Genomic DNA, 15,114 nt, shown 5'->3' on the forward strand with positions numbered 1-15,114 from the left:
CTAAGTTCTACTGATGACCACAGATGTGAAGTCCCATAGTGCTAAGAGCCATTTGAACCATTTTTGACTGTAGTAAGGATCGAACTCGAGCCAAAGGCTGAGCAGTCTCGTGCGCTGTCGTCTATGCTGTGAGAAAAACTGACTAGCGCGCCGCTTCAATTGGCGCGCGCACGGCCTGATTGGAAAACTTAGAAACCGCGCAACGTGCCTAATTGTTTTCATAACAGTTCTTTATCAGCACAGCCTACCCTGCAACAGCCTTACAAGCTTTTCTGGCTGTTTCTGGCCACGCTATAGAATCTACCTATCGCCCTTTATCCATGGTTCGTAGGATATAGTGCTAGACAAGGGCAAGCTGTGTTTCGCACGAGCGATCCAACCGTGTTCATTCGTGTGTCTCGTAAGGAAATTTGTTATATTCGGGCTCAGAAGATGGTCAATAATTCTGTAGCAAACCGAAGTTAAGAATACTGACCCTTAATTTTTCGGTTTTTTTCTTTATCCTTCTTATAAACGGGATTCACCTGGGTTTTCTCGAGTCGCTTGGAACTCTCCCCCACGCCCGGGTTCCCGGGTTCGATTCCCGGCGGGGTCAGGGATTTTCTCTGCCTCGTGATGGCTGGGTGTTGTGTGCTGTCCTTAGGTTAGTTAGGTTTAAGTAGTTCTAAGTTCTAGGGGACTTATGTCCACAGCAGTTGAGTCCCATAGTGCTCAGAGCCATTTGAACCATTTTTGAACTCTCCCCTGGGCGAAAGGTTCACGAAAGATGTAAGCTAAGTAAGCGGCCAGTGCCAAAGAGTATTGTTTGCACAACCGAACTGGAACCACATGTAAACCTACTCTTTCAGGTGACATTCAACGCTAGCGATGCCTGTTTCTACGTCTTCCATACGGTAGTTTGTGCAGCAGTCAAACGATGTTTCGCTACGAACGTCCAGCGTGAATGATCTTTTAAATGCCAAATTGAAAGAAAATGCAACTTCCATATCCATTTAGTTATATCTACCGATGACTCTCAGTATGTTGCACGTCTGAGGTACAAGTTTCGGCATCATTTCTTCCGTGTTAGTCATTATCTTTGAAAGCACTATATATTGAAGAATTCCGCAACACTCGAGGCAGGTGATATATAATGTGGTTTTATGGATCAGTCCCTTTAGTAGAGAAAAGCTGCCTGTATTCTTTCTAGGCGCTGCAGTCTGGAACGGCGCGACCGCTACGGTCGCAGGTTCGGATCCTGCATCGGGCATGGATGTGTTTGTTGTCCTTAGGTTAGTTAGGTTTAAGTAGTTCTAAGTTCTAGGGGACTGATGACCTCAGAAGTTAAGTCCCATAGTGCTCAGAGCCATTTTGTGTATTCTTTCTGGTACGGTGGGGATAGTTACTTATACAAGGGATATGCGCGAAGCTACCAGTAGGGCGAATTTCGAAACTGATTTCCTATGTAGACAGAAATTATTAGATTACGTGCTGCACATATCTTTTTTTCTGAGCTTCATCTATGAAAGGAACGGGACGAATCATTTTAGTATGGTGTCTTAGGTAATCGCTGTCGCAATTTGTAACTGATCTGGAGACTGCAGCTCTACGCTTTAACAGAAAATGTGAGACTGATCTTTTCATGTAATGCAGGAGCCCATTCACTAAAGGCGAACTTCAGAGCGATCCCCGGTATAGTTGCATGGCAGGAGCGCTGTGTGACACACACGTGGCGTAACGATTACACCTATGCGAGAAAGTCATTTCTGCAGAAGCGTGTTCTGTGCGCGCCGCTGACGTCAAGACGGTTCGCTTGGAGGAAACGCATTTCACTGCGTTTCCGCGAGTGGTGGAAGGACGTGCCGGTACGAGCAGTCACCTTGAGAGGAAAACACGTCAGGCGGGGGGAGGCGAGGAATGAGGGACTCCTCGCTGCCAGTTGCCTTGCATACGGGCCGCCCACCACCAAGTTACGGAGCCACAATCCTCTCCACTACAGCCTAACTATGATGACTCAGTTCTGAAAGAGCTTCCGTAATATCCGAGAAGGAAAGTCTTCAGGCTTATTGCACCACTTCGCCATTTGAAATACAACATACCTAACAACACTACCTAAATCTCCTACTCCGCTATTCTCACACCATCTTTACACCAAACATTCTGCGTACCATGTGGTGTTGTTGTTGTGGTCTTCAGTCCAGAGACTGCTTCGATGCAGCTCTCCATGCTACTCTGTCGTGTGCAAGCCTCTTAATCTCTGAGTACCTACTGCAACCTACATCATTCTGAATCTGCTTAGTGTATTCATCTCTTCGTCTCCCTCTAAGTTTTTTACCCTTTACCCTGACCTCCAATACTAAATTGGTCATCCCTTTATGCCTCAGAACGTATCCTACCAACCGATCCCTTCTTCTAGTCAAGTTGTGCCACAAATTCCTCTTCTCCCCAATTCTATTCAGTACCTCCTCATTAGTTAAGTGATCTACCCATTTAATCTTCAGCATTTTTCTGTAGCACCACATTTCGAAAGCTTCTATTCTCTTCTTGTCTAAACTATTTATCGTCCACTTTTCACTTCCATACATGGCTACACTCCACACAAATACTTTCAGAAACGATTTCCTGACACTTAAATCTATACTCGATGTTAACAAATTTCTCTTCTTCAGAAACACTTTCCTTCCCATTGCCAGTCTACATTTTATATCCTCTCTACTTCGACTATTATCAGTTATTTTGCTTCTCAAATAGCAAAACTCATCTATTACGTTAGGTGTCTCATTTCCTAATCTAATTCCCTCAGCATCACCCGATTTAATTCGACTACATTCCATTATCCTAGTTTTGCTTTTGTTGATGTTCATCTTATATCCTCCTTTCAAGACACTGTCCATTCCGTTCAGCTGCTCTTCGAGGTCCCTTGCTGTCTCTGACAGAATTACAATGTCATCGCCGAACCTCAAAGTTTTTATTTCTTCTCCAAGGATTTGAATTCCTACTCTATTTTTTTTCCTTTACTCTTCCTCAATATACAGATTGAATAACATCGGGGATAGGCTACAACCCTGTCTCACTCACTTCTCAACCGCTGCTTCCCTTTAGTGCCCCTCGACTGTTTGTAAGTGCAACCTGGTTTCGCTTTCACTCCCAGTATTTTATCCCTGCCACCTTCAGAATTTGGAAGAGAGTATTCCTGTCAACATTGACAAAAGCTTTCTCTAAGTCTACATATGCTAGAAACGTAGGTTTGCCTTTCCTTAACCTAGGGTCAATATTGTCTATCATGTTACAACATTTCTCTGCAACCCAAATTGATCTTCCCCGAGGTCGCCTTCTACCACTTTTTCCAATCGCCTGTAAAGAATTCATATTAGTACCTTGCAGCCGTGCCTTATTAAACTGATAGTTCGGTAATTTTCACATCTCTCAACACCACACCATATCATATCATAACGAAGAAAATTTATATTCATTTCCCCTGCCCGAACCTGAAATGCGCTTACAGGTGTATCCGCTTTTCAAGACTTAACAGAATACTTCTCTTCCTTTCCATGTTAGGAATCCTTCCCTCCCTAAGCGAATTTTACAAGGTCATACATTTTCTATCATTTACGCTCCACTCTAGCTACTTTCCCAAACACTTAACAGCTTTCGCCAAATCCACAACTGGTACTTACCAGCCTCAAAATCACGATATCCGGTTTCTCGTCTTTCCCTGCTCCCTGTCAACCACAAAACTATCAACAAAGCCAAAAAGCATGGAAGACCTCTGTTCCTATCTATGTAATACTGAGAAAAATCAGGCTTTCAGTTTTAAAAAGATTCAAACAAACTCGTCTCTTCTTAATTTACGAACTGCATAGAAGTTAACACCTTTCTGATGTTCTTACACTATGTCTACTCTTCGCCTCTACGACGGCTTGAACTCTACTCGAAACACTTTCAGTGAGGTGTCTGAAAGTCTGCGAGGAATGACAGCCCATTCTTCCTCGAGAGCCGAAATCAGAGAAGATAGTGATGTTGACGGCTGAGGTCCGTAGCGAAATCAATGTCCTAACTCGTCCCAAAGGTGGTCCATTGGGTTCAGGTCGGAAAGCTGGGCAGGCCGGTCCATTTCAGGAATGTTATTGCCCACAAAGCATTGTCTCAGTCGTTCTCCTTTATGACAGGGTGCGCTGTCACGCTGATGCAAACAGTCAGCGTCTTCGGATTATTTCTCTACTATACGCAGTGTATAACACTATTAAATGTGTTCATGTCCTCTCGTGTTTAGCGTTTCCTTAAGTGCAATACAGAGACCAAATCTTAGCCACGATAAACACCCCCACACAGTAATACCACCTCCTCCGTAATTTCCCTGTTGCCATACACATGATGAGAGGTAACGTTCTTCAGCAATCACAAACCCAAACACTTTCATCAGATTGCCACAGGGTATAGCATGATTCATCACTCCAAATTACTTGTTCCCAGTCATCCACGTGCCAGTGCCGTCGCTCTTTGTGCACACTCCAACCACGTTTAGCACTGACTACAGAAATGTGTGGCTTGTACCACATACTTTTGACATCCTACGCACAGTCACTGTGATAGTTGCACCGCAGCCAGCACTCTGGAACTCATTAGTAGTTCTTTCCTTTGATTTCATGCGATTTTGTGCACCATAATTCTCGGACGGTCCGTCAGAACATGAGCTGTGTATGGATTTGTTTTAGCTATGTTGTTCCCTCGCGTTTCCACTTGACAGTCACATCACCAACTGGCGGCTTTAGAAAGAGTGCAACGTCCCTGACAGAGTTGTTACATAGGTGACATCCAATGACATCCACTTGTGAAATCTCCGAGCTTTCCTGACCGACCCACTGTGGTCTTACTGCTTCCCTACTGACAACACAAGACTCCCGGCTTCCTCTTATGCTGGCCGGTCCGCCTCCCGTGACCTCTAACAATCAGTTCCTCATTCCATACACATGTTCGGATATTTTTGATCAGATAGTGTACACTCTAAGAGGGAAAAAAAAGAAAAGAAACGACGCACCACGGAGGAATTATCCGATGGGAAGTAATCAGTAGCTGTGATGTACATGTACAGAGCCGGCCGCTGTGGCCGAGCGGTTCTAGGCGCTTCAGTGGGGAATCGCGCTGCTGCTACGGTCGCAGGTCCGAATCCTCCCTCGGGCATGGACGTGTGTGCTGTCCTTAGGTTAGTTAGGTTTAAGTAGTTCTAATTTCTAGATGACTAATGACCTCAGATCTTAAGTCCCATAATGCTTAGAGCCATTTGAACATGTACAGATAAACAGATGATTACAACTGCAGAAAAATTAGGTTTATTCAAGAGAAAGACCGTAACAAATTGAACAAGTTAACAACGCTATCCTCCATCTCTGGACCTTATGCAACCATTGATTAATAGAGTTGTTGGATGTCCTTCTGATGGATATCGTGCCAAATTCTGTCCAACTGGCGCGTTGGATCGTCAAACTCTCGAAGGGCCCTGCCCCTGCCCAATGCTCCAGACATTGTCAATAGGGAAGAGATCTGGTCAAGTAGGGTTTGGCAAGCACGCCGTGTGCGGTCTGGCGTTACCTTACTGAAATGTAAGACCTGGATGACTTGCCATGAAGGGCAACAAAACGTGGAGTAGAATATCGTCGACGACCGCTGTGCTGTAAGGGTGCCGCTGGTGACAGCCAAAGGGGGTCTGTTACGAAAAGAAATGGCTCCGCAGACCACCCATGCTGGTTGCCGGGCCTTACGCCGGGTGACAATTCCACTCCAGTCAATGATATTCCAGGTCGAGGATGTGCCTGAAGAAGCCCGAGACGGCGGTGGGCTACCAACCTGATATCGCCCATCATACGGCCCGACAGCCAGGAATTATGATGTAGGGCGCCATTTCTTTCCACAGCAGGACCCCTTTGGTTGTCATCGGCAGCACCCTTACAGCATAGCCCGATGGTATACTACTCCCTCTTTTGTTGACCTTCACGGCAAGCCATTCTGGGGTTATATGTCAGCAAGGTAATGCCACCTCGCACACGGAGAGAGGGTCTACTGCTTGTCGTCGTTCTTGCGAAATGCCACCTTGGGCAGCCAGGCCACGTGATCTCTCCTCAGTCGAGAACGTTTGCAGCATTATGGGCAGGCCCCTGCAACCAGCTCGGGATTTTGACGGTCTAATGCGCCAATTGCACGGAATTTGGCACGCCGTCCCTCAAGAGGACACCCAACAATTCTACCAGTCTATGTTGAGCCGAAAAACTGCTTGCAGCCGCGCGGAGTGGCCGTGCGGTTAGAGGCGCTATGTCATTAATCGTGCGGCCCCTCCCGCCGGAGATTCGAATCCTCCCTCGGGCATGGATGTGAGTGTTGTCTTTAGAGTTAAGTTAGTTTAAGTTGTGTGTAAGTCTAGGGACCGATGACCTCAGCACTTTGGTCCCTTAGGAATTCACACACACACACAACTGCTTGCATAGGGGCCAGAGATTGACCATCGCTTTATTGACTTGTTCAATTTCTGAAGGTCGTTCTATTGAATATATCACCCAATTTTTGTACAGTTGTAATCATTCGTTTGTCTGTAGATGTACATCACATTTACAGATTTCCGACTCATTCCGATAATTTCTTGTCTTAGTTTGTACTTTAAAACCCTCTGGTTGAAGAGCGGATGTCGCTGTTACTGCAGATAGAACATTTCATTTTAAACTGTACAAGTCAGTAAGATCTCTAACATTATCTCTCTCTTCCTGTCAGTTTTTCTTCATTCAGCACGTCTTGGTATTTATTTTGTGGATGAAATTTCTTGAATAAGTTTTACACAATGATCTAGAATTGCGAGAGACACTCTCAGAGGGGATGAAGACGTATAACCTGAACGAAATTACTTTACGATTAACAGTTCAGAAGAAGTACATCGCGGCATAAACCTGAACTGCCAATTAAGCACTCCGTCTTCAGGCCACAAGTGGCCCATCGGGACCATCCGACCGCCGTGTCATCCTGAGCTGAGGATGGGGATTAGGAGGGGCGTGTGGTCAGCACACCGCTCTCCCGGTCGTTATGATGGTTTTCCTTGACCGGAGCCGCTACTATTCGGTCGAGTAGCTCCTCAATTGGCATCACGAGGCTGTGTGCACCTCGAAAAATGGAAACAGCGCATGGTGGCCCGGATGGTCACCCATCCAAGTGCCGGCCGCGCCCGACAGCGCTTAACTTCGGTGATCTGACGGGAACCGGTGTATCAATTGCAGCATAGCCGTTGCCCATGAACTGTCAATTGCCTGAATCGTACATTTAATTCAGATCAGTGAAACTCAAAAAATATTCAATGGAAAATGTGCAAATGGCATCAGTGTGATCTCGAGAAGTTGCACTACGTTTTCATTTCAGTTTTATTTCCGGAATTTTTGAGAAGGTAAAATAATATTCGTGATGACATAACACTATTTTCGATGTTCGGGAAAGTTTTTTGTTATTCAATTTAGGTGAAGAAATTATTGGAACGAAATCTAAAGAATACATTATATTTTCGTTCGCTCCAAACCAGAATTCTGCCAGAGATCTCCAGTACAAGGTAGTATGAGATAAATGTGTTGCATAATGGTCAGCTCGCGTTCAAGGGCTCAGCGGTCGTACGCTAAATTTCATTATTTGGACCTGATCGCTAGGTTTATAATTAAACTGTTGTTACTTTTTATGATCAGCCTTATTCTTTCTAAGACAGCAAACAGAAATTTGTTTGTGTTAATCCAGTTGCCAAAACTGATCTTCAGTAAGTTTATCGGCTTGGGACAAAAAAGGAATGGCGGTACAAAATAGACTACATGGTATAACAGGGATTACAATCCAGACAGAGTGTGACACGAACAACTATCACTTCTACAGCTACTGCATCTATGTTGGTAATCCGCTTATCCAAACAACGTATTTTTCGTGGATTTTCCAGAATCCTGTTCATTCTTGAACGATTCCTAGCCATTTTTGACGTCATTGTTTTTAATTAAATTCAGAGACACACAAACGTTCTTTCGACTACCTACTCAGCGGAGAGAAGCAGGTCGTAATTCAGTTTTTTCCCCAAAACAGACATGCAGCGCACAAACTATTGCTCTTGAAGCTCGTGCGGCAATCCTCTGACCCAGAAAGCGATGTTAAACTATTCCAGTTTTCAGCCATCACAAAATATACAACAAACAAAAGTAGATAAAACTTGCAACTGCAAAAACTGGAAACAAGCAAAGTCACAGCACCCCACTAACGATCATTCATGACCCAGAATACCTGCACTTGAAACATAGTGCAGGCGCCAAATGTTGTAGATGCTGGATGGGGATTTGGCAATGCCTGGTGGTTTGTCAGGCAAGAAGCCTCACTGGATTTGCTGAATGCCTTTCGTGCCTCCCGCATGACCTCACCACACTATGCCCTTCGTAGCTATGAATCCTACAGTAATTTTGAACAGGGAATGGTTCGTTAATTTTCAAACGTGGGCTCGTTTAGCTGGTCTAATGTACCAAACAGTTTACTGTTAAACGAATGGCTACTAGTAAACAGTCCGGCAGTTTCGGTCAGCTAAACAAGTCGACGGGCAATTAGTTCCCTGTGGGCAAGGAGGGCTGCCACAATAGCCGCAGCTGGTGCCGCACAAAGGCTAGTGGGCATCGGGATCGTACATCAATCAATGTACTCTGGATCACTGAGAGAGAGTCCTCACTGAACAACCAAGCTGAAATGGTTCTGCAAGAAGTTATCAACAGAACATATCCGGAGGTGCCGCCAGCTGGGAATATTACCGAACCATAAGTTTAATAAATATTTCTTGCATTATACCGACACCAGTTATTTACGGAAGAAAGGAAACACCGGCAGAAATCGAAATCGGGGAACATCACTTTGGGTTCCGCAGAAATGTAGAAACACGCGAGAGAGTACCGACCCTACGACCAATCTTAGTAGATAGGGTAAGAAAAGGCAAACCTACGTTCAAATGGCTCTAAGCACTATGGGACTTAACATCTGAGGTCATCAGTCCCCTAGAATTAGAAGTACTTAAAGCTAACTAACCTAAAGACATCACACACATCCGTGCCCGAGGCAGGATTCGAACCTGCGACCGTAGCAGCAGCGCGGTTCTGGACTGAAGCACCTAGAACCGCTCGGCCGCAAACCTACGTTTATAGCATTTTTAGTTTTAGACAAAGCTTTTGACAACGTTGACTGGGAAACATTCCATGGAGTTCTGAAAGTAGTAGGAGGGATAAAATACAGGGAATAAAAGGTTATTTACAGCTCGTGCAGGAACCAGATTGCACTCTGTCAATGTCAAGGACATGATAGGGAAGCAGTGGTTGAGAAGGGAATGTGACAGTGTTCCAGCCTATCCTCGGAGTTGTTCAGTCTGTACATTAAGCAAGCAATAAAGGAAAAACAGGGAGAAATCTAGAGAGGATATTGAAGTTCAGGGAGAAGAAATAAAAACTCTGAAGTATGTTAGTGATACTCTAATACTGTCAGAGACAGCGAAGGACATGGCAGAGTAGCTGAACGGGTTGGACAGTGTATTGAAAAGGTCATAAGATGTACACCAACGAAAGTAAAATAAGAGTAACAGAATGTTGTCATATTAAATTAGGTGATTCTGAGACAATTAGACTGGGAAATGAGACACTAAACGCAGTAGGCTCGTTTAACTATTTGGGCAGTAAAATAAAGGATGATGTCCGAAGTAGAGAGGATATGAAATACGAACTGGCTATAGCTTGAAACATATTTTTGCAGAAGAGGATTTTTTTTTAGCATGGAACATAAATACAAGTGTTAGGAAATCTTTTCTAAAGGTATTTATCTGCTTTTTTAAAAGAAACTTCCGTCCTTTGACTGTTAACTGTTCATTTATTTTACACAATCACGATTTTCGCTTTACAGCCCTTCTCAAGTGCACGTTGAACTGAAAGTTAATAAAACGTATGTATGATACTGTGCGGGGCAAAGGAACAAGAAGCCATTACGTTTTGGAAAACATTACTTACATGTTAAAATATATCTGACATGTCATCGTTGAAAGAAAACATATACCTGTACTTACAGACGAGTTGTTGCACTACAGGCTATGAGTATATCGAAGATTCATAATCATTCCGAAATCGATTTTCGCTCCCATGTGAACGCAACCGGCTTTGAAATATACTTGGGTTGTCAGGCGTCGTCTTGTTTTTAAACATTTTCGGCTAATATGGACGGAGTGGGTTTCTGTAAAGTGCGATAAGTTGAAATATTGGACTGAAGCTATTTACACTTCGTCTAAATTAAGAGTAACAGCGATTGTGCTGACTAAGTAAGGAACTGTAACAGCTGTTTTTCGGGCGCCATATTTAACTGGGCTAGCAAATCCGCTTCAGAGCTTAAAATGTCAACAAGAGAGCGAAAAACGGTTTCTGAAATCCGGTTTTCGTCTTTCGGAAGATGTGTCGCGTGTAAACGCAGTGAACACGGCTGAGATGAGCACAGTGGAAAACCGTTAACACATGGTACTCCTGTTACCTGCATTCGCCACTTTTGTTCATCATCTGATGTTAGCATATGTCATAACAGTGGCAGAGATCGTAACAAAGCAGCACCGCTATGTAAGCCAAATGATCTTTGCATTTCCACAGGTATTACCAAGAAAGGGAAGATGGGATATTATTTAGCTAAATGCTTAACATGTCCTTGTAATACACGTTCGTAACAGCCTCTTACAGGGATACATTGTAATACTCCATACTCACGGTGTAAATATAACAATTTTAGATGCATAATAACATTTTGATCTCAAAACGATCGCGTGGCTACTATATTATAAAATCGTAATTGACTGATTTATGGAGACTTACATGAAAGATATCACACCCATGCAGCAACTTGCACGACCCCATTCAAATGGCGGGCTCGCTACAGAGTCAGAAAATGAAAGATCATGAGCCAGAACCGCTTGGCGACATTCTCTACGTACGATACAACAGTTCCCACAACGGAACACGACTGTTCAGCAGTGGGAGAATGAAGGGGTGGAGGGATGGCAAGGGGAGTGGCAGATGACGGTGTGTGAATGTTATGGGAAGGGAGGGAGGGGGGGAGGAGGGACAGTTGAGGGCGAGTCGGAAGTGTTGGGGTGACTGAGGGATGCAACAGATCAGGATGTCGGCATGGTGGGATAGAGGAGATAGGCACAGCATGGTATGTATGTGACCTGTATTATGTACCTCGCCATACACTTCAATATTCCATAAGTGTCCATTAAATTCATGTTAATGTCCTGCCACTACTTACTGCATGTGAAGACCTTAACCAAATGCAATAGGTGCTATACTCTTTCCAAGATGGTACATTTGTGTATGATATTATGTACCCAAACATTTATTGCAATGTTATATGAATATTATTAATGATATATTTGTGTGGCGAGTAGTCTTGTACGGAAGTGAAACGTCGACGACAACCAATTCATATAAGAAAACAGGATTTTGAAATATGGTGCTACAGAAGAATGCTGACGATGCGATGGTTGGGCCAAGTGTGTAAAACGGAGGTTCTGAATGGAATTGTGGGAGAAAATAAACTTATGGCAGAAACTGAGTAAAAGTAGGAATCAGTTCACAGGACACAGTTTGAGGCATGAAGGAATCGTCACATTGGTAATGGAAGTAAGTGTGGAAGATAAAAAGTGTAGAGGAGACTAAGGGATGAATATAGTACGTAAGTCACAATGGATGTAGAGGGTATGTTGCAGTAGTTAGTCGGAGCTACAGAAGACGACACAGGATATCGTAGCTTGGAGTACTGCGTCAAACCAGTCTTCAGTTTGAAGATCACCACCACAACATCTACAACAACAATAACAATCAATATTCTCTGAAGCAAGCGCAAAGAGATCGCTCTACCACTTGCCGTTTGGAGGAAGTGAATCCTCGCCAGCGGAAGCAACTATTACCTCCTCGCCTCACCCAGCTTGCCTCTGGCGCCTCTTAACAGCCGCGCCGTCAGCTTCCACGCTGGCTGTGAATCACCCGACAAACCGCTTGGTGCAAACAGTTTCCGCCACTGTGGCGGCTGCCGCATACTGCAAGAGCGACGTGACTTTCGCCAGTCCGACACAGTGCCCTTCGCTGTCCGTTTCCTGTGACAGGTGTAGCAAGTGCCGCCTGACGCTAGAGATCCCCTGGTTGCCGCACACGCACGCATCGTGACTCTTCGGTTAGCGCCGCCAACGTGTCAGACCACGGGGATCTTATGCACATCGGGGTTCGCCCAGTGGGAGCTGACGCACCGGTTAACACGATGAACTTGGCATCAGTCAAAGCCCTGCCTTATCACTCCTTTTACGGGTATTCCACTTCCTGGTGGACACTGTTGCACCAGACTTGCGCCAGTTACTACTGTGGACACCTCACGGCGCTGAGAACGCCGTGTTTGCTAACGGAGAGCAAGCTTGTTCGCTGAGTTCAAATACGAACCGGCCAACTGATGCAGAACGACCTGCTCCTCCACAGATTAAAGAGTACACAGTGATTGATCAGCCAAAACGCGAGACCATTCACGTTGACACCGACGATCTTGAATTCGAGTTGGATCCTCTGACCTTACTAAGGATACATTTAACGTTGTTGCCTCCTAGATGAAGTGCTAAGCAACAAGCGGTGTCACCAGCGATGGAAGAATGGAAGATTATCTTTATCACAAAGGGTGATCCAGAAGTGATGTGCAATAGGACAAAGTGTACACAGCTGATCCAATAGCCTTGGCCCATAGGACAAATTCGTATTCAGGGATATGACAAATGGTTCAAATGGCTCTAAGCACTATAGGACTTAACTTCTGAGGTCATCAGTCCCCTAGACCTTAGAACCACTTAAACCTAGCTAACGTAAGGACATCACACACATCCATGCCCAAGGCAGGATTCGAACCTGCGACCGTAGCGGTCGCGCGGTTCCAGACTGTAGCGCCTAGAACCGCTCGGCCACCTCGGCCGGCGGATATGACAGGAATGGTCATTCGAAGCAAAAAAGTCCAGTAAACGTTGGCTCTAAAATGCATACGTTGAGAGCCATGAGCGTTTATTCTTGTTCAGTACTGTGAAACGAATCTCTTCTGCTGCAAGCTCATTGGTTTCCATATTTTGGGAGGAGATAGTGGACCCAAACAAGAAAAAACTGCCTAGCAAATATGAGCTCTAAAGTGAGCTATGAGCAATTGTTCAATAAAAAAAGATGTGTTTCACAGCAGCGAAGATGAACAAGTGCTCATAGCTCTTAAAGTATGCACTTTAGAGCCCTTGTTTACTGGACATTTTTTCTTGTTTTGTTCCATAGTATCAGCTTGGAACTGTCTACATATCTGGAGACTGCGTGCCTCATAATAGGCCAATTATCCAGACTTTATGCATCTAGTATTTGATAATCAGATGGCTTAGCGACTTCCAACAAACCATTACATAATTTTAAGCCTTTTGGAAACATTTTTCCCGTTGATACTCCCCCACAAAAATAATAGTAAATGTGGTGTGACTAGGGCCTCCCGTCGGGTAGACCGTTGGTCGGGTGCACATCTTTCGATCTGACGCCACTTCGGCGACTTATGCGTCGATGGGGATGAAATGACGATGATTAGGACAACACAACACCCAGTCCCTGAGGGGAGAAAAATCTCCGATCCAGCCGGGAATCGAACCCGGGCGCTTAGGATTGACATTCTGTCGCGCTGACTACTCAGCTATCGGAGGCGGACACAAAAATTGTGGTGTCACCGCCAGACACCACACTTGCTAGGTGGTAGCTTTAAATCGGCCGCAGTCCATTAGTACATGTCGGACCCGCGTGTCGCCACTGTCAGGGATCGCAGACCGAGCGCCACCACACGGCAGGTCTCGAGAGACTTAAGTTACGTTGTGCAAGACGCGACAGTTGGCTGCGACTGCGACGCTGCCCCCTCCTCTTTCCCCACCCTGGCAGACGGCGACACGGCCGCAACACGACTGGAGTCGTCGCTGTTTCCCAAGCTCCGGTCGGCGGCGGCGGATTCAAATACATAAGAAAAATAAGAATTCCGATTTTCTTGCTGTAAAAAATACTGTATGTTAATGTAACAAAGTTACATCGGCTCCCAGAGTTAGTTTTTCGATACAGATTCTCCTTTTACTTAAAAAAATTGAAAAGTATCTCTTCCGGTTTTGCGTGTTTTTTTCGCTGTATATTACTTCTCTATCAATTGTGAGGAAAGTAAAAGGCACAAAAAAAATGATGTTTGCGTATCTTACAGTTTCACATCACAGCTTGATAATGAGGTGTGTATTTTTCCGATATTCGTCACAGTTATCCCGATACTTAATTTACAAGTAACCTACTGCATAAAATTTGAATTGTGTACAGTGAAAAATGTGGTCGCTGGCTACTTTACGTATGGTTCACGTTAGGTCATACATCGTTGCCGATGAAAAGAAGCTAACATATCGAAATTATTTTTTAAGTTGAGATCAGATTGATATCGATCTCCGTTTCCGAGATTTGGGCTCATATATCTCCGGGAGCGTCGCGACTAGCCGCCAGTTCTGTCGACGCGCAACGAGAATCGTGTGGTCATCACACGATAGAGAATGCATTTGTTTTGTTTCGCTGACACATTTGGACCTAATGAAACCATTTTATGTCATATTCCTCCGGTATGAGTTACTAATATTTCTCCATATGCTCTTGACAATTTCATTTAAAATGCCACGAAACGTAGGTTTCTTAAAGCCAAGTGATCAAGCAGAACCCATTTTCTTGGTTTTGCTGAGGCATCTGAACCTGTTCCAAGCTTTCTTTCTCGCTTATTTCTCTGATGCGAGTCCCGAATATACCTCCATCTGTTTTTGCACATTTCACCTAAAATTCCAATGAAAGATAAGTTTATTAACAATAAGCGCACGCTAGCTTCATTGCATTGTTTCAAGTTCTTGACAACAAGATAGGGTTACACCTTTAACATCTCTAGAATTTTGATTCTGAACGTCTACAGTATACACTGGCAGAAATGTGGAAGAAATAATGTCCACGCTTGTTCACAAAATTTCCCCAAATTATACTTGTCAGTTTCTCCCATGCAGAAACTTTT

At 44.5% G+C, this 15,114-nt stretch overlaps 1 protein-coding gene and 1 pseudogene across 3 annotated transcripts in view; both read right to left on the reverse strand.

The window, feature by feature from the left end:
• LOC126481055 (uncharacterized) overlaps positions 1–15,114 on the reverse strand; it is a 1,230,708-nt gene that overhangs the window by 521,230 nt on the left and 694,364 nt on the right. The window lies entirely within an intron of this gene.
• Positions 7,131–7,248, reverse strand: LOC126482898 (5S ribosomal RNA; annotated as a pseudogene).

Source organism: Schistocerca serialis, chromosome 5 (genome assembly GCF_023864345.2).
Source record: "Schistocerca serialis cubense isolate TAMUIC-IGC-003099 chromosome 5, iqSchSeri2.2, whole genome shotgun sequence".
Taxonomy (NCBI): domain Eukaryota; kingdom Metazoa; phylum Arthropoda; class Insecta; order Orthoptera; family Acrididae; genus Schistocerca; species Schistocerca serialis.